The sequence below is a fragment of the Myxocyprinus asiaticus genome, chromosome 1 (genome assembly GCF_019703515.2).
Source record: "Myxocyprinus asiaticus isolate MX2 ecotype Aquarium Trade chromosome 1, UBuf_Myxa_2, whole genome shotgun sequence".
NCBI lineage: Eukaryota > Metazoa > Chordata > Actinopteri > Cypriniformes > Catostomidae > Myxocyprinus > Myxocyprinus asiaticus.
The window spans coordinates 9,815,005-9,835,281 of NC_059344.1; the positions used below are offsets into that span (position 1 = coordinate 9,815,005).

Genomic DNA, 20,277 nt, shown 5'->3' on the forward strand with positions numbered 1-20,277 from the left:
GAGACGCAGGAGTAGAATCTTTCAAGCTTTTAATTATAAACGCTGGAGTGGAACAAATGCTGGAGTGGAACAACGATAAAGCTAAACATCACAAAATAACAAAACAAGGAAACACTTCATAAACACAATGTAACACTTCAAGGACTGACAAATGATGAAGAAAACTAGAGGGTATTTATACACAAAAAATAATGAGGGAATGTAAGGCAGGTGAGGATGACGATGAACAGATGGAAGTGATTAGGGCAGTGAACTATGGGTGATGTAGTCCAGTGGAAAACTTCAAAATAAGAGTCCTTGAAGAAGATGGAGACAGACTGTGACACCCCCCCCCCTTTTAAAGGGTGACTCCTGGCGCTCAAAAACGAATGATGAGGGTAGGGTGACGCAGAAGATGAAGGATCCAAGGAGGATGATCAGGAGACCTGGGGGGCGGCTTCAGGGCTGGGAAAGGATCTGGGGGCCTGGGGGGTGGCTTCAGGGCTTGGAATGGATCCGGGGGCCTGGGGGGCAGCTTCAGGGCTGGGACTGGGTCTGGAGGCCTGGGAGGTGGCCACAGGGCAAAAACTGGGTCAGGAGGCCTGGGAAGTGGCCACAGGGCAAGGACTGGGTCAGGAGGCGGACTCTGGGGAAGCGGGCGGAGCCACAGAAGACTCTGAGGGCGGAGCCTGGAAGAGACTGAGGGCAGAACTGAGGAAGAGTCTGAGGAGGAGCCAAGGAAGGTGGAGCCGTGGAAGATTCTGGGGACGGAGCCATGGAAGACTCTGGGGACGGAACTGTGGGGGCCATGAGAGACTCGAGAGGTGAAGCCGTGGAAGGTGGAGCCGTGAGAGGCTTGAGAGGCGAAGGCGTGGAAGGCGGAGCCGTGAGAGGCTCGAGAGGCGAAGGCGTGGAAGGCGGAGCCGTGAGAGGCTCGAGAGGCGAAGCCATGGAAGGCAGAGCCATGAGAGGCTCGAGAGGCGAAGCCGTGGAAGGCAGAGCCATGAGAGGCTCGAGGGGCGGAGCCATTGGAGGCGGAGTCAAGGAAGGCGGAGCCGTGGAAGGCTCGAGGGGTGGAGCCATGGAAGGCAGAGCCATGGGAGGCTCAAGGGACAGAGCCATGGAATGCGGAGCCATGAGAGGATTGAGGGAAGTGTCCATGGAAGGCTCAGGGCTGAGAGCCGTGGAAGGCTCCGAGCTGAATCCCGTGGTAGAGAGTACAGGCTGTGACTGGGGATTGGCCTCTGTGGTCGAGAGCTCGGGCAGAGACTGGGGAACGACCTCCATGGTCGTGAGCATAGGCAGAGACTGGGGAATGACCTCCGTGGTCGTGAGCATAGGCAGAGACTGGGGAGAAGGTGTACTTTTCCTTCTCCTCCTCTTCCGGCCAGCAGGGAGCGTGGATACGGGGTTGGTTGAGGCTACAGGCATAGGCTCCGGGATGGTCGAGGCTACAGGCACTGGCTCTGGGACGGTCGAGGCTACAGGCACTGGCTCTGGGACGGTCGAGGCTACAGGCATAGGCACTGGGACGGTCGAGGCTACAGGCATAGGCACTGGGACGGTCGAGGCTACAGGCATAGGCACTGGGACGGTCGAGGCTACAGGCATTGGCTCTGGCTCGTTAACCGTGGCATGCATGGGCACTGGCTCGTTAACCATGGCAGGCATGGGGTTCCCGCTATAATTCACAGCATAAGGGGGAAATGCATCTTCCGTGGTCGCTACCGCTGACTGCGGCAGGGAATCGACCAACAGAACCTGGAGAGGATGAGCCCCCCCAAAAAAAAATTATTTAGGAGAATTGAATGGAGAGGAGTTACCTTGGAGATAGGGGGCGTGGAAGGCATGGAGGGAGGAGTCGTGGAAGGCGCGGAGACAGGGGCCTTGGAAGAAGTCAATTTCTGTATTAAACATGAAACGAGTGAAGGGATATGCATATTCAGGGTGGCTAGGGTGTAATTCGCCAAGGGAAGATCTTCTGCCTCCGGAAGTGCTGGGGTCTGTGGAAGTTTAATCCCATTCCATATATGGGCTTGAGGTATATGTCCAGAATTGATGTTGAAGCAGCGAGGTGAAGGAACTTGGTTGAATATTCCAAGAGGGGAAGATCCTGCCTGAACAGCTCCAAGAATAATACTGTTGGCTCCATGCTCAGTGATATGCACATCGAGGTGAGGCTTTGTAGGAGAGGAGGATAAGCAGGATCGCTTGAGTAGAGGAAGACATTTGGAAGAGCAGGTAAGTATATCCGTATTCTTTGTTGGTCAGTCCTTTTGTAACGTTGGTGTCTCGAGTGGAGGAGGAAGAGAGGAGATGCAGGAGTAGAATCTTTCAAGCTTTTAATTATAAACACTGGAGTGGAACAAATGCTGGAGTGGAACAACGATAAAACTAACATCACAAAATAACAAAACAAGGAAACACCTCATAAACACAACGTAACACTTCAGTAACACAAAGTAACACTTCAATAACACAACGTAACACTTCAGGGACCAACAAATGATGGAAAAAACTAGAGGGTTTTTATACACAAAAAACTAATGAGGGAATGGAAGGCAGGTGAGGATGACAATGAACAGATGGAAGTGATTAGGGCAGTGAACTATGGGTGATGTAGTCCAGTGGACAACTTCAAAATAAGAGTCCTTGAAGAAGATGATGGAGACATACTGTGACACCTCCCAACTATGTTAATTTCTACAGAGAAGGAGTATATATAAACGATTTCAGTCAGTATTTATGTCCCATCACAGTACAGAGACTGCACTTATCAGAGTTACAAATGACTTGCTCTTATCATCTTATTGCAGCTGCATTTCTTTTCTAGTGCTTTTAGACCTTAGTGCTTCCTTCAACACCATAGACCACAACATTCTCTTGAATAGGCTTGAGAATTATGTTGGCATTTGTGGCATTAGCATGGTTTAGGTCCAATTTAGCAGACTGCTACCACTTTGTCTGTGTAAACGAGGAATTGTCAAATCAAACAAAAGTTAAGTATGGAGTGCCACAGGGATCAGATTTAGGGCCTCTGCTTTTCTCCTTATATATGCTTCCCCTGGGAGATATTATCAGGAATCGTGGAATACATTTCCACTGTTATGCCGATGATACCCAACTTTATATTTCTTCAAAACCCAATGAAATTTCACAATTCTCCAAATTAGCAGCGTGTATCAGTGAAATAAATGATTGGACGGCCAGAAATTTCCTTCTGCTCAGTTCCGACAAAACAGAAGTACTAATTATTGGACCAAAAACCTCAAAAAATAAGCCGCTAAAATATAATTTGACTCTCGATGGATGTACTGTTACATCATCTTCTAGAGTGAAGAACTTAGGAGTTATATTTGATATCAAACTGTCCTTTGAAAATCAGATTTCCAATGTTTGTAGAACAGCATTCTTCCACCTCAGAAATATTGCTAAATTATGACACATGCTCTCTGTTGCTGATGGCGAAAAACTATTTCATGCGTTCATGACCTCAAGACTAGATTATTGTAATGCATTACTGGGAGGATGTCCTTCAATTGAATTCAGTTGAACTTCAATTGTTTCAAAATGCATTCTGGCCTGTTAATTGTTCCTAGAATATCAAAATCTACAAAAGGAGGTAGATCATTTTCCTATTAGGCTCCGAAACTATGGAATAATCTCTTTAACACTGTTCGGGATGCAGACACACTCACTCAGGTTAAGTCTAGACTAAAGACTCATCTATTTATCCAGGAATACACCTAATTTATCCATCAACTCACAATTAGGCAGCTTTAGTTAGGTCTGCCAGAACCAGAAACATTTATCATGCTCTATAACTGCAAAAAATTGATCTGGCATCTACGCTAATATTATTCTATTTCTTTCCCTGTCTCAACCTCGGGATTCATAATCCGAGGTTACCAGATCCAGGCCAGATCCACCTCCATTCCTGCTTATGTCGGACTCCACTGCTATGTGTCTCTGAGTGATGATGACTAAATGCAGCCGGTGCCAGCCATACATCACTTCATTTTTTTACGATGGACTTCAGAGGATGAACTGATGCCAACTCCAACCATAAGACATGGGATACTTCATGTGCCACTGCCTGAACCTTGAATTTAGGATAGACCTCACCGAAATTACCTGCTGGTTGAACTGCGATGCACCTCACTGATCTCTGCCTGCATCACCTTGGTCTAATGGTGGACTACACTCTTTAAGTTGAATACATAGACTTTCAATTATTTGCCAACAAAGGCATTCATCGGCCAACTAATAAAGGACAATGCATCAATGTGAACTTCTGCATTTAATTCAGGCTGAACTTCAAAGACATTAGACATTAATCTTATAAGATTATTTTTCACCATTAACCAACATCTTATGGAGTTTTGTGTTCCTTGCCACAGATGCCTTCAGCTTGCTCACAGGGGTTCTAAATACAATTATTATTTAATTATTTATTGTCTATACACATTTTACAATCATATTTAATCAAACTACACAATTACATTAAATTTAAGACATTATAGATATTACAGTTTCATTGCTTTGAAAAGATGTGTGTTGTGAAAAGCGCTATACAAATCAAAATGACTTGACTTTACTTATAGTTCATACAAAATCTTTGTATAAACACTGGCTCTTAACACTTACTTAGTTTACTCATTTTAAACCATGACTTGCACTGCACATAAATAACTAATATTGGAATTCTATTCATGCTGGTTAGCCAGAGGGGAACTGGCTCCCACTGTGAGCCTGGTTTCTCCCAAGGTCATTTTTCTCCATTAACCAACATCTTATGGAGTTTCATGTTCCTTGCTACAGTCGCCTTCGGCTTGCTCACTGGGGTTCTAAATACAATTATTATTTAATTATTTATTTTATAGACAATTTACAATCATATTTAATCAAACTACACAATGATGACTCTAAGACTTTATAGATATTACAGTTTAATTTTCTGTTAATGCATGATTTTCTGTATAGCTGCTTTGAAATGATGTGTGTTGTGAAAAGCACTATACAAATAAAAATGTCTTGACTTATACATACTGCAACTGCCGAGTCCAAGAAAAATTTCCCTATGGGGACAAGAAAGTGTAAAGTGTAAGTGTAGTGTAGATTCAGAATTTATTATGCTAATTTCTAATTGGTAAAATGCTTCAGCACTGGCTATTGCTTGTTTGTTTGACTGCACTGTAAAACAATTTCCAGGAGTTTCCAACATTTACCAGTAATTTCTTACAATAAAATACTGTATTCAGAATTTTACTGTAGAATCAATGCAGGCTAGTTCATTTTCTGTCATAACCCAACAAATTACTGTAAAAAAAAAGAAATTGCAATATCGCATTGCATTGTGTGATAATAGTGTTTCATTTGAAGTCACCATTACGGTGTTTAGTGTACCCTTTGGATGATAAATTTGATACATTTTTTATTCGATAAGAAGAAATGCGCATAGACTGTGATAGAAACATTCCCCGAATAAACTCCTACTGAATTTATTAGGAATACAAGATGCACATCAAAAAAGTCATGTGACTGAATATTTCGTTCATAACTGGACTAACCACCGCACCAATCCTCGCATCTGAAATGTTGCTCTGGTCACCCTGAAATACCAGTGTCCTGAAAACCCAAAGCCTGTTTAGAGTTTACAGAGAAAATTGTTGAAATACTACTTAAAAATATACTGTGAAATTCATGCAACTAGTAGCCAGGAATGTACTGTAAACTCACACACACTATATATATATATATATAGAGAGAGAGAGAGAGAGAGAGAGAGAGAGAGAGAGAGAGAGAGAGATCTTCTAAAAATCTTTTGATCAAAATCATTTGAGTTCAGCAGATAAAGAAAGGGATGGCATAAGGGTGAGTAATTTATGAGAGAAATTTATTTTTTGGGTGAACTATTCCTTTAAGCAAGCCATTGCGGCAACACCAAGAATGCATACTTGCATTTCACGTTTTGGAATGCAACAAAATTGCACTAAATCAAGCTTGCATAGCTAGAGGCATTTGCTTTCACATACTTTTTTAGAGTATGTTTTGGCTAATAGGTTCTGCCAAAATACCATAGTCCAGTTATACAAAAATAACACTGTGGTAACTTGGCATTAGCCACCACCTACAACTGTTAGTTGTGTCTGTTGTATTGTGCAGACAGTTTCCTAACAGTTCTGCATTTAAGGGTCTTTGCTGTCAAGTGAGATTAATTGTTTTCTTGGCTGTTGTCATTTAAGCTGTAATAGTGTGTGACACTTGCAGTATTTTTATAATTGCCTGCTGTGATTAACGACTCAACCATTGTAGGTGTTAAGCTGTCGAAGCTGGGATAGGAGATAGTGTTTCGGGTGTGTGTACGTGTGTGAGGAAGAAACTACAGTGCCATTCAGGCCTGACATCAAGAAACACAATTTACGAGTGGCTAGAGAGGGAAATAGACTTCTGGAACTCTTTTAGAGTGTGTGTTGTGTATTAGCTATTGTGTGTTAGGTTTGCGTTTATCATACACAAGATGGAAACTAGCGGCTGACAAAATCATTCATCTTGGCTAGGGATTGGAAGGATTTGATGAATTCTGGTTCAGATTCCATCTAACAATTGTGGTTCCTTAACAATTCCATTAATGATTCTTTTACTACTTTAAAAAGTTATTACTTGTTGGGTTATTATGTGTGTGGCCTGAACAACAAGATGTATTTACACTTGGCCGGGTCATGTCTTGTATGTGTCTCAAACCACCTCCTGAGGTGGACTGCGATCCACCTCAGGAGGTGGTTCTTGAATGCTTCTTGAAAGGCATTTACACTTGATCTTTCCATGATCGGATTGCTATTCAAATTATATTCATCGTTGGAGGAACACAGACATTAAAGAACCATTAACAGAACAAAATGTTGTGAAAATTATTTGGTTCATTATTTAAAAAAAGAAATGGAACCAGTTCTCAATTCCCAACCCTAATCATGGCCTAGAGACAACAGAGATGTTATCAGAGATAACACTGCAGAGAAAGAGAGAGAGAATCTGCTGAGGCCAATCAAGAAGCACTGTCTGACGAATGCACACTCACACAACACACGCATTCTTATTCATAGTTTGTCTACTATAGGCCCCTGCACATTTCATATGAAATCTTAGAACGAACGGGTGTGATGTAATTTAGAACAAAATCTGGCCAAAAAGGTGTTTTTGAGTTCGTTTCGGTGGTTCGTAATAGCCCGAAAGGGGAAATTTTCAGGAAAAATTCTTACCGGCTGCCTAAACACCTTACTGTCATTGGTCCATGCCATCAATAGGTGTGACCTGGGGCTGCACCTACTTTGAGATGGACAACTAATTCCCGTTCAGTCAGTTAAGAGCAGTCAGCATGAACAAACCAGCGTGCAGAGTTGTTAGCGAGCTAGTGCTCGTTTTTCAAGACATTTTCCAAGAACATGTAATGCAGTTTTTTTGTTTAATTAGTTTACAAAATTAATCAAATATACTAAAAAAAAAAAAAAAAAAGCCAGTTTACCCATCTGCCCAAAGTAAGACATGCCTAACACCTTTTTCTGTTTTCTACCAATTAACACTCTTTTATACACCCATCTTTGCAGTAGTATAAGTGTCATAATAAATTACAATAACAGTGTGTACTCAGTGCATATTATGGCCGTGTTGTGTTAGCTTGCTTGCGCCCTGAATGCAAAAAGTAAACATTACAAATTACACATTATCTACTGAATATATTACTTTAAATCATAATCAAGTAGTTAATACATCTTCTTTTACTGATCTTGTGTGAATTCCACTCATAGAATGAGGCATGAAGTCATTGATAACACATTTTAATGTCATATTAGTCATATTGTTTTCCAGCAGCATGGCGGGTGTCTGAATGTTTGCAAACAATATGTCATTGCTCAGCTGTTTCAAACTTCTTTTTACCTCTGAACAAGAACAAAGAAGAAATTCTGTGTACTGTGGCCTTAAAGGGATAGTTCACCCCAAAAAATTGTATTCTCTTATCAGTTACTCAACCTTATGCCATACCAGATTTGTATGACTTTCTTTCTTCTGCAGAACACAAATGAAGAATTTTAGGAGAACATCTCAGATCTACTGGTGCATACAATGCAAGTGAATGGTGGCCAGAACTCTGAATGTCCAAATATCACATAAAGGCAGCATAAAAGTAATACAAACTACTCCAGCGGTTTAATAAAGGTCTTCTGAAGTGATCCAATCAGTTTTGGGTTAGAACAAACCAAATTACAACTCTTTTTTCACTGTGCACCTTGCCATTGCTGTCTCTAGACATGATCATGATTTCAAGCTCGATTACATTTCCTAGTGCTTGACGCATGCGCAGAGTGCTAGATGGCACTATAGAAAGTGTAACGGAGTCAAAATTTTTAGTGAACAAAGAATTACATTTTGCAGTTTCGATTTCTCAGGGCCAGCAATGCCTTCTCTGCTGGCCTAACATGCCAAATAAATACATATTTTTCATCCTTTCATTCTCAGTCACCTTTTTGCCTATGTATTTTTAACCGCTTTCCACTCTTAATTTATCTACAAACAAATAGAGAATAACGAAAAGTTTATCCAGTCATAATTTATTCCTTGATGCTTACAAGCAAAGTGTGACAACTGTTTCACAAATCGCATGCCTGAAGCAGCACGTGAGTCTGAGCTCCACCCCCTCAGGCCTTCAGAATCTTTTCAGAATCCCTCAACAGTGCAAATGAATGGGCAACTAAAGTCAGATTGTCAGATTCATCAGCCAGTCAGATTGATTTATTTGTTCTTGGTGGGTGTGATCTTTAGGATATGTCCTGGTCGAGGCCTTCTAGCTGGCACTGAGTGACGCAATCACGCTTTAAGTGATGTATGTACACTACCAGTCAAAGGTTTTGAAACACATACTCATTCTTTATTATCCTTTTTTTTTTCCGTCACATTTTAGAATAATAATAAAGTTATCAAAACTATGGAATAACATAAATGGAACTATGGGAATTATGTTGTGACTAAACAAAATCCAAAATAAATCAAAACTGTGTTATATTTTAGCATCTTCAAAGTAGTTACCCTTTGCCTAGAATTTGCAGACATGTACTCTTGACATTTTCTCAACCAACTTCTTGAGGTATCACCCTGGGATGCTTTTTAAACAGTATTGAAGGAGGTCCCATCTATGTTGGGCACTTATTGGCTGCTTTTCTTTATTGTTTATTAAATTTTAGTTATATAATGAAATAAATTAATATGTTGGCACAATTATATTTTTGTCTACAAAACTAATTTCAAACATTTAAGCATACACCTTCAGATCAAAATATTTTTAAGATCATGAGAAACATTTCAGTCAAGTGTTTCAAAACTTTTGACCAGTAGTGTAATTTGAAAGCGAAGAGCGTGAGATCTATAGAGAAAGAGATCCTTATGGATTTAAAAACAGGAGATGTTCTGCATGACTGTGTGATTTCTTAATTTATTAAACAGGAAAGAAGGACTGATTTTCACTTCAAGCAAATTGTTAAGTGCTTTTTGCCTTGTTATAGCAACATCAAGAGTTTTCTAAGTGTAAATTAGGCTGCTTGAGAATTCAGTGTCGGATCAAGTTTTGAAAACTAGTGCTGTGTTCCATTCAACTCGGAAAGTCAGATTTTACAACTTCCTACTAGGAAAAGTGCAATGGAATGCATCTTGAAGTCAGAATTACAACTTGTAGGCTCGTGCAGAAATTCTCAACTCCGATTTCGCAGAGATTGAGGGGCATTATGTCACACAAACATGTCGACACTCAGGGAGATATACAAAGTAAGTGATAAACATTCACTTTATTAAGTAATATTGATGAATGAGTTTGTTTCCTTATTACATGATATTAAAGCTTGTTTAACAAATGCCTGCAGAAACAGGTGTATAAAACATAATCTCTTTTGATAATCGTACACCTGAAGCACAAATGCTAGCGCTGAAGCATTGTTTATCAGTTGGGTTGCTAGGAGACATCTCCAATGAGAGTCAAACCCCTGCTAAGCTAATGGGAGCATTGCAGTTTTGTTTCCTTAAATGTCATTGGGGAATGGAATGCATTTTTGTTCAGAGATATCAAGTAGGAATATCCCTCATCCATCTTAAATGGAACTCAGCATAACCGTGTACCCTGATGAAACTAAATTTATTGCAAACAACATTTAAATCGCAAATATTATTAGATAGATTTTTCCAGGTATCATAGACCTCCTTGGTAGATTCATATGAAAAATTATGATTTTTGAATGTCTGTTCGGGAGACGTTCATTTCACAAAACAGTCATGCCGCAGTTAAAATTATGATAGGATGATTCCCAAAGGAATACGGCATCTTATTCATTGTGAAACTGTGTTTTCTTAATGGCATGAATCACACTGGAGGCCTAGACTTTAAATGCACGGCCAGCCACTGACATTTTGGTCTGTTCTCACCCAAAACCGATTGGATCGCTTCAGAAGACATGGATTAAATCACTGGAGTCATGTGGATTACTTTTATGATGCCTTTATGTGAAGTTTGAACCTTCAGAATTCTGGCCATTTAAAATAGAATTCTGGCATTGTATGGACCTACAGAGCCATACAATTTTATTCTTCTAAAAATCTTCATTTCTGTTCTGCAGAAGAAAGAAAGTCATGCACATCTGGGATGGCAAGAGGGTGAGTAAATGATGAAAGAATATAGATTCTTGGGTGGACTATCCCTTTAACATGGAAAAGATACATTTATCGAGTGTCGTGGCATCACGTCACTTCTAGTTAGGACCACTGATATATAATATAGAACTGGATTGCTCATGACATCATATCAGTGAAGCCACTGCGCCGCCATATTGCTATGCCCAAACATTCCAATGTCCCTATTGAATAGGAAATCATCTAATTTCAGCGAGTAAACATTAGTCATTCAATCACTGATTTTATATCTGAGATCTGCATGTACATTCCTACAACGCAAACATCTTACACATGTAATTATTTATTTATTTAAAGTTGGAATTTTTCCTTTTTCTTGAAAGCTCGAACGAGTTATGTGTATCAAACCGTATCAGCCTCTAACAAACTTCATCAGAGAACAGATAAGTTGAATGTAAACAAGTTCACTGAAACTGAGGTAAGATACAAACAGACATTTTTAGACTTATTTATTGTGAACAGTGAAGTGTTTGTTCAAAGTTACTTTTTATTTTTTCATCAAAAAGTGCCTTGTTCTCGCTGTCACTTGAAGAAGAGCACGCGTGTTCTCTCTCCATCTATCACACGCGCAGCGGGTGCTGAGATTGAGGGAGACGCAAAGTTGGTTAAAATTAATACGCTAGATTTAAATGGCAAGTGAACATGTATTTATGACATGTATCCATGTATGACTTCAGAGAGCACTTCAATATGAAAACAAGCAAATCCAGGGCATTTAAAGCGATTTAGAAATCCGTGTCTGACATTTTTAAAGTCCCTTTCGGGGGTAAGGATGTATTGTCACCCTAAACAAGCAGATATTTCAGCTTTTCCTACTTACATTACAACTTGTGGACAGTTTTGCTGCTTGCTTTGTTGATTGTTGTGCTGCAATGATAGACTGAACACTGGGGCAGGTGAATGCTCTGACATCGCGAGCCGCATCTCGCTCGTAATGAATATTATCCATAATGAGCAAATTAAACATTAAACACGAAATGTAACTGTCGTCTCCAGAGGTCGGAGACGGTGAAACAAGGGTGTTTTTGCCTGGAATGGCCGCTCGAACACTTCCGGTGGCTTAATCTTTTCTTTACCGTTGCATCAGCGATCCAGTTTTATATATATATATATATATATATATATATATATAAAATCAGTGGTTAGGTCACTGTGTAAAGGTACAACTGAGGAGATGTGATGTTTAAGAGAGTGACGAATAAGCAAAAAGGCCTTAAATCATTTTCCCCACAATCCCAACGCGACAAGCCCCTTTTCCTTACTTTCCAGGTTCTCATCAGGACAAGATAACCTACAGTACTGTTCTTAATTGCCACAGAAAAGCTTACAAATCAAAGTAAATAGCTTTATATTGGTGTGAAATTTATATATAATATACTATTGTTTCTGAGTGAATTGTTTACTGAGCTGAAGACGGGTTTTGTAAAATGGGCTCATACAGAGGTGCTCTCAACGAAATCCCCTCACAGTGATATATCCTTATTGTTTTATACCCTTGACTGTAGCTTTGTCAGAAAGAAAGTAGGTACTACTAAAACCTTTTCTCATCCTGTTTTTCTATCACTCTACTGTTTTTCCCATTTAAGAGCTCAGGATTCCTCTTTTGTTTTTATTTATTTATTTTTTTTTTATGAGATGTGCATTGGATTGATAACCAAAATGTGGTGCCTGTGGGTCTATGACATCCACATCTTCACTGGAATCAAGCAAAGCGTCATGATTCCAGTGAAGATGATTCCTTACTCCCATCATCGCTAAGTGTTTTGAGAGGCTGGTCCTCTCCCACCTGAATACATGCCTGCCCCCAACACTGGACCCATAACAGTTCGCCTACAAATCCAACAGGTCAACTGAGGATGCTATCGCCTCAGCTCTTCACTCCGCCCTGACTCACTTGGACAAAAACATATGTCAGGATGCTGTTCATTGGTTTCAGTTCTGCCTTCAATACTGTGATCCCATCCAAGCTGAACTCCAAGCTCACTGATCTTGGCATTAGCCCCTCCCTCTGCAACTGGACCTTGGATTTTCTCACTAACAGACCACAGTATTTTAGGATCAGCAACCACAACTCCTCCACCCTCACTTTGAACACTGGTGCACCACAGGGCTGTGTGCTGAGTCCAATCCTCTACTCCCTCTTCACCCACGACTGCATACCTGAGCATGGCTCAGTCAAGTTTGCAGATGACACCACGTTGGTAGGTCTGATCAGCGGCGACGATGGGAAGAGGTACAGCACCTGGCAGTGTGGTGTGCCAACAACAATCTCACACTCAACACCCATTAGACCAAGGAGCTGATTGTGGACTACCAGCGGACTACATTTACATTTATGCATTTGACAGACGCTTTTATCCAAAGCGACTTACAGTGCACTTATTACAGGGACAATTCCCCCGGAGCAACCTGGAGTTAAGTGCCTTGCTCAAGGACACAATGGTGGTGGCTGTGGGGATCGAATCAGTTAACAGTTATGTGCTTTAGCCCACTATGCCATTACCACTCCTAAGAAGGGCAACACATACACTCCCATCTACATTGATGGGGATGAAGTGGAGCATGTGATTAGCTTCAAGGACCTACAACACCTCCACTCTTATCAAAAAGGCACAACAGCACCTTTACTTCCTTAGGAAACTAAGGAAAGCTCACCTGTCCCCCCACATCCTGCTGAACTTTTACCGCTGCACTATTGAAAGTATCCTAACAAACTGCATCACAGTGTGGTATGGCAACTGCACTGTCTCAGACCAGAAGACCCTCCAGCGGGTGGTGAAAACTGCCCAATACATCATTGGTGTTTAGCTACCCTCCATCAAAGACATTCACCAAAAACGCTGCCTAAGGAGGGTGAGAAGCATTATCAAAAACACCTCTCACACTAACCATGGTCTGTTTACTCCTCTCCCATCTGGGAGATGCTATAGGAGTCTTCACTGTCACACCAGCAGACTCAGGAACAGTTTCTTTCCCACAGCTGTCAGCCTACTGAACTCTAAACTCAGGCGCTGAACACTAAATCCCACTCAGACTACATATTTTTTTGCACATTCCCTTACACATTTCATTGCACATAATTTCTACCTCTTGATGCCTTTTGCACTGTTATGGTCACTGGCCATATTATATATATATATACTTCTGTACAATGCACCTTCAGTTTTTATACTTCTTCATTTGCACATTGTACTGTATTCATAGACATTTGCATTGAGCTGGTCTCCTCTACCTCATAACTTTGCACTCCATAAAAATCTTTATTGTATATACTCTCTCTCTCTCTCTCTCTCTCTCTCTCTCTCTCTCTCTCTCTCTCTCTCTCTCTATATATATATATATATATATATATATATATATATATATATATATATATATATATATACATATTGCTATTTGCACTTCTGTTTAGATGCTAACTGCATTTCATTGGCTCTGTACCTGTACTCTGCTCAATGAAAATAAAGTTGAATCTAATCTAATCTAATCTAATCTAATGATGCAACAAATTAGAATGCTATAGAACTGGGATGTAACATTACATACTAAGCAATGTAGAAGGGCCCCTGAGACATATCTACCCAGGGAATGTCAAAGTCATATTCGTCTCTGGCTTTTTTAACACATTTTCCGCATTTAAATCCATTTTGCAGAGATTCTCGCCAAAATGCGAGATTCTTACATGCCGTTAATTTTGAAGTCACACATCAACGAGGAACGCTCGTAAAATATTATTTTAATTTGTCTGTTTTGATGAATATTCATTCTTGTTGACCAATTCAAGCTCTAAAATAAATATTTAACAAATTTGATAATATTCAGCTCTACATCTGCTGCTGTCTGTCATGAGATTTTGTTGGTCAGTGGATAAGTATCTGACTGGGTAGTCTAGTGGTAAATAATTCACCTCTTTCATTAGAGGCTCTGGGTTCTAATCCACCCATATGGAACTTTACATTTTAATAAACAAAGATTGCATCCGCATCTTGTTTGACGTGTATCTTGAGTGGGGACACATTTGTTTGCATTGTTCTTTGCAATTCGACTGGAAAGGAGCATGAGCTGCAGAACTCGCAGCAACGAGGAGCGCTTGCCACCCATTCTCATTTCCCCAAGTACATCACTGCACCACATATGTTACCATCTTCTTATTACTGTATAATTAACCCATATGATGTTTTAAAAATTAAAAGCAGTTCAACTCAACTCTCTGACCTCATCATAATGACCAAATCACTTCGAAGAAATAAACTTTAAAATAGAAACATTTAAAGTCTGTTGCAAGAGCCACACTTCCTGCTGCCAAGTGGTGGTGCAATGAACGTGACCCAACATAGTCAAATCCATGTGATTAGCCCCCAAGACTAAACATACATCTCAATTTTGAACTAAATCACACAATGCACACAGAAGATATGACACAATTCCTGTTTCCCATTTTCGCCATTAATTTAATGCTTCGCCATGGCACCACCATTCGATATATCAAAATCTGCTCGCAATTTAGCATCTTCAGTGTTTTGGCATAATGTTGTCTAAATGTGGTGACAGTCTCATAAATCACCTAGGAGGAGTATTTAAAAGTTCAGAGACTGCAATATTAAAAAAATCCAAAATGGCAGGCTTCCTGTTAAGCCTATAATTATGAAAGTTGTCCAGCTTAATGAGAACTATATATGTACCAATTTTGGAGGTGCTACAGAGGCCATCTTACACACTCATTTTAAAGGGGGCACTACAGAGCCCCCCTACACGCCCATGTGTGAACCTTTGCCCAGAACTAATAGCCAACGACTCTGATGTGTGTGCAAAATTTCATTAAATTTTAAGCATGCCAAGTGCCTCAAAAACACCCAAATATAGAAAGGATTAATAACAATTAATGTATTGCCATGGCAACAGTATTTAAGATATCAAATATCCCTTTACAAATTTACATCAGCAGTGTCTTGACATTATTCTTAAGAATTTTGAAGCAATTCATGTAAACATAAGAGGGCTATTTCAAAGTCTGTTAAAAGTGCCATACTTCCTGCTACCAGTTGGTGGCGCTATGACCGTGACCCATAATAGCCACATAAATGTGGTCAGCCCCCATTACCAAACATACAGCTGAATTTACATCAAAATCATACAATGCACACAGAAGATATAAGGAACTTCCTGTTTTCCATTTTCCACTTTCAGTATTTCGACCCTAATAATCCGTAAAAGAACAATAGTGCTTGGGCCCTAATAATAATCCTTAGAAGAACAATAGGGTCTCCGCACTTTCAGTGCTTGGGCCTTAAAAAGTAGAGATTGCCAGTACAAACACACACTCACCATGGACTTCCATGCATTTTATGGATTTTATACAGATCTAATGATAATTTCTATCCCCTAATCCTACCCCTAAACCTAACCATCACAGAAACCTTTTTGCATTTTTACATTTTCAAAAAAACATTGTTTAGAATGTTTACTAAGCCATTTTCCTCTTGGGGACTGCTGGCTGGGCCCCACAATGTAGGTGATCTCAGGTTTTACTATCCTTGTGGGGACATTTGGTCCCCACAGTGTAGTATAAACATGTACACACACATATTTTTAGGCATGTTTCAAGCAGAGCATCGCTTACAAATGTCAGTAGCTTTACTTTATTCTATGAGCAGCAAGTGACAATGGTGGCTTACAATATTATGGGAGATTAAGCACATCCTTTTCACTCTGAATTTGAGCTGTTGCCCCTTGGATTGTAGATGTTCTACAAATAGCTATAAATGTATCTTTGTGCCTGAGGCTAGCTAAACTAAACTAGACTAAACTAAGCTAAACTAGTTTCCATATAGTGCTTATTCCTAATAAATCAGTGCAGTTTATTCAAATATTGATGGACTTAATAATTTCTCAATTGCCAACAGACTGTGATACAGATCATCCCTTTACATCTCCTGCCAGTCTAATGCCTTTATTCATTATTAAAATTCCATTGTGTCATCATTGCCCAGAGATGAGGAACAAAGAAAAATGGCTTCATGGCAGTGCTTACTAAATGGGATGAAAGTACACATTTTAGGGTTTCGAGGGGTTACATGTGTGTTAGCAGTGGTTTACAAAGTCTGACTACTATTGTTTTAAAAGAAAATGCACAATTTATCAAAATAATGACCATATTATTGGTTGAGCCGAAAGGTGATATATCGGACCACTCACCGAAACAAAAATGCTGATAGTGCCACAGTGTTTACACTCTTCATGAGTATACCTTAACCTACAAATGACTTGCATGTAGTTGCTTATAGTTTCTGCACATTAAACTGAGGTAAAGTATTTTAACATCGAAAAAATTAAACGCTTCACCATATTTCTTATATTCCTGTCTCATTGTCAGGAATATCTCATCTCTGTCTCATATTCTGACTGCCTTTGCCTCTCTTTCATTCTCTCACTCTCTCTCTCTCTCTCTCTTACTCTTTTTCTCTACCTTTGTCTGGCAGGATGGTTCATATCTTGGTCCCTACAAAATGCTCATAGAATTAATGTCCTGTCCTGACCCTCATTCACCCCAATAAACCCCAGGTCCTCGCCAGACAGTTTAAACTTCAATTTAGGTTTTATCATATCCAGTGTTAAAGTCTGCTGACTCTGAGGGTCTTGACCTCCATGGTTTAAAATAATCACAGTCTATGCTAGAGTTCTGCAACCCGATCCAAGCCCGAAGGGACCAGAGAAACTGCCAAGTTTCAGGCTGGGTTCAGGTCTGGTTTGGGTTTGTAGTTAATAAAAAAATAAATAGGCGTTCCTAACTTGTTTTGCGCATGCACTCTCATGCACCTGATCATTTAAATGTAGAACATAGGCCAAATATTTAAAATTACTCAAAAGTTTACCCAAAAATGACCCTCATGCCATCCCAGATGTGTATGACTTTTTTCTTCTGCTGAACACAAACAAAGATTTTTAGAAAAAATATCTCATCTCTTTTGGTCCATTCAATGCAAGTGAATGGTGGCCAGAACTTTGAAGCTCTAGAAAGCATATGAAGGCAGCATAAATGTAATGCATAAGACTCCAGTGGTTAAAGCCATGTCTTCAGAAGCGATTTAATAGGTGTGGGTGAGAAAAAGATTTCCTTTTTTACTATAAATGTCCAGTTTCATGTTCACTTCCACATTCTTCTCTTGTTTTGGCGATTCGCATTTTGCCTCCTCCTGGGCAGGGAGGAGAATTTATAGTAAAAAAGGACTTAAATATTGACCTGTTTCTCACCCACACCTACAATATCTCTTCTCAACACTTGGATTTAACTACTGGAGTTGAATGGATTGCTTTTACGCTACATTTATGTGATTTTAAGTTCCGTCCTGAGCTGAGATATTATTATTATTATTTTTTTTTATCTTTGTTTGTGTTCAGCAAAAGAAAAAAGTTGAACACATCTGGGATGGCATGAGGGTGAGTAAATGATGAGAGAATGTTCATTTTTGGATGAACTATTCCTTTAAATGAGCTGTGCAGTAACATTTGACAGTAAATGCATTTGTGCTTGCTTGGCATATTTTCAGCATGCCATAAAAAGCCTTTCCTTGGGTCAGTCAAGTGTTTATGTGATACACTCGATAATTAATACAGCGCACCTTGAAAATGTTGACAGCGGCCTGAGAGAAGCGGCACGCAACGGCATAAGAAATTATTAGAGTAATTTGATTCTGCTTTAGTACACAAGATTGACTTTAGATATGAATCAAGAGTTGGGACTAAAGACCTGGTTCCATACTTTTTCTCTTTCTTTTTTAGTGAGGTGTTTTACATTTTTTTGGCCTGTCTTAATGTCTTACATTTTGGGAGTTTCATGCATTTCAGTTAGTTCTTCAACTCAAACAAAATCTAGCCTTCCAGAGGCTCCTCCAAAACACTAAACAATTCTAATACCAATCCAATATATTACACCTATATATACATGTCCCCCTATATGTCCCTGTCCACCTGAATGGGTTGTAACATAAATGGGGGCTCGTCCGGTATTTGAACCCAGGAACTCTCGCTCCTCAAGTGAGAATCATACCCCTGGAATTAATTTCATACTAGAAAATAAATAATATGGTTGACTTAAAACAGTTTTCACAGAGAATGCATGAAAGGCAGAATAACGTCTTTCATTCATAATTCACCAGAAAATTATTCATACAGGACTCTCAATTCACATCTTCAACACTGCAGACATTTTTTGTATTCTCTTGCCATAAAAGATGCAAAAATATTATCGACACACCACAACATTATTATTCAGCTTTGAACCGGATAAAGTGCACAAACAGCCTCTCGCTTAAAAAAATATGCAAAATGTGGATTAATTAATCAGTTCTTGACATGAACCCAACTAACTTCTCATCATGACCCACATCACCACACTTCAGGTTGTACACTAGGCAAGAAACACCCTCAATACGGGCTCCTAAAGGTTGATGTGTGGGATCAGATGCATGGCAGAGCAGCAGCACATGGACAGATGTTTTGCTGTTGTGACAAGAAGACAGTAAAGAAATGGTCCTACCTTAACTCACATCCCGTAGAGCAGAAAGTATAGGTAACATTTTTTTCCTGATGCATTCTGCAGAGCAGCTGCGATACGGAGGCAGTGGATAGTACTGCTGCAGCGCTGAGCACTCAGTGTTGCTGCATTGCTTCTTAAGAAAGAGAGAGGGAGAGAAAGAGAGAGAGAAAGAAAGAGAGACAGACAGAGAGAGAGAGAGAGAGACTAGAGTGTGTGTGTGTGTGTGTGTGTGTGTGTGTGTGTGTGTGTGTGTGTGTGTGTGTACTTGCCTAGCTAAAGTTTGGGGATAATTTTTACCCAGAAGGGAGCTAAAGGGACAAAACCTCCCTTTGGGAATATTTTGGGAACAAAACAATCCATACATAAATTATATAATGATTTTTTTATTCTTATGATTTTTTTTTATAATTCTTATAATTCAGAAAAAGTTTTCTGTTAGGGTTTGGGTTAGGGAATGTTTATAGTAATTATAGTTAGCTTTATGTAAAAACAATAGAAGTCTATGGTATGTCCCCATATAGATAGCTGAGCAAACGTGTGAATGTGTGTGTGTGTTTGAGCATGTGTGGAAGTGGGGAAGTGAAAGGAGAGGCATAGGTAAGAAACTCCATACATGGACACACATACTTTTTTTTCATGCTAGTGACTTTCTATTGATTTTTATTATTTTTATTCTGGGCAAATTATCATTTCTTTTACTTAACCCCACCCCTAAACCTAACCCTCACCCACATCTTTCTACATTTTTAGAATTTCATTAAGATGTTATTTAAAATGTATCTTAAGACATTTTTTCTTGTGGGGTTATGGGCTGGTCCCCACAATGTACTGTAGCTGATTACAATGATTGCGAGGACAATTAGGCAAGCACAAGTCACATTCTGAAAATGTGAAGAGATTTAATTAACAAAAATAACAAAACACGAACTCAAACAAGACTCACCACAAAAAAACCTTACACAGACAAAGACACAGGGAACATGAGGGCATAATATACACGGGAACTAATGAGAAAACAATACACAGCTGGGAAA

The 20,277-nt window shown here is 39.7% G+C and overlaps 1 protein-coding gene across 3 annotated transcripts in view; it reads right to left on the reverse strand.

Annotated features, from left to right (window-relative positions):
- LOC127442745 (cortexin domain-containing 1) overlaps positions 1-19,380 on the reverse strand; it is a 55,124-nt gene extending 35,744 nt beyond the window's left edge. For all 3 annotated transcript variants that reach the window (XM_051700929.1, XM_051700926.1, XM_051700921.1), the window contains exon 1: positions 19,244-19,380. The gene's annotated coding sequence lies outside the window, so the exon portion shown is untranslated. The remainder of the gene's footprint in view (positions 1-19,243) is intronic.
- Between the last annotated feature and the right edge of the window lie 897 nt (positions 19,381-20,277).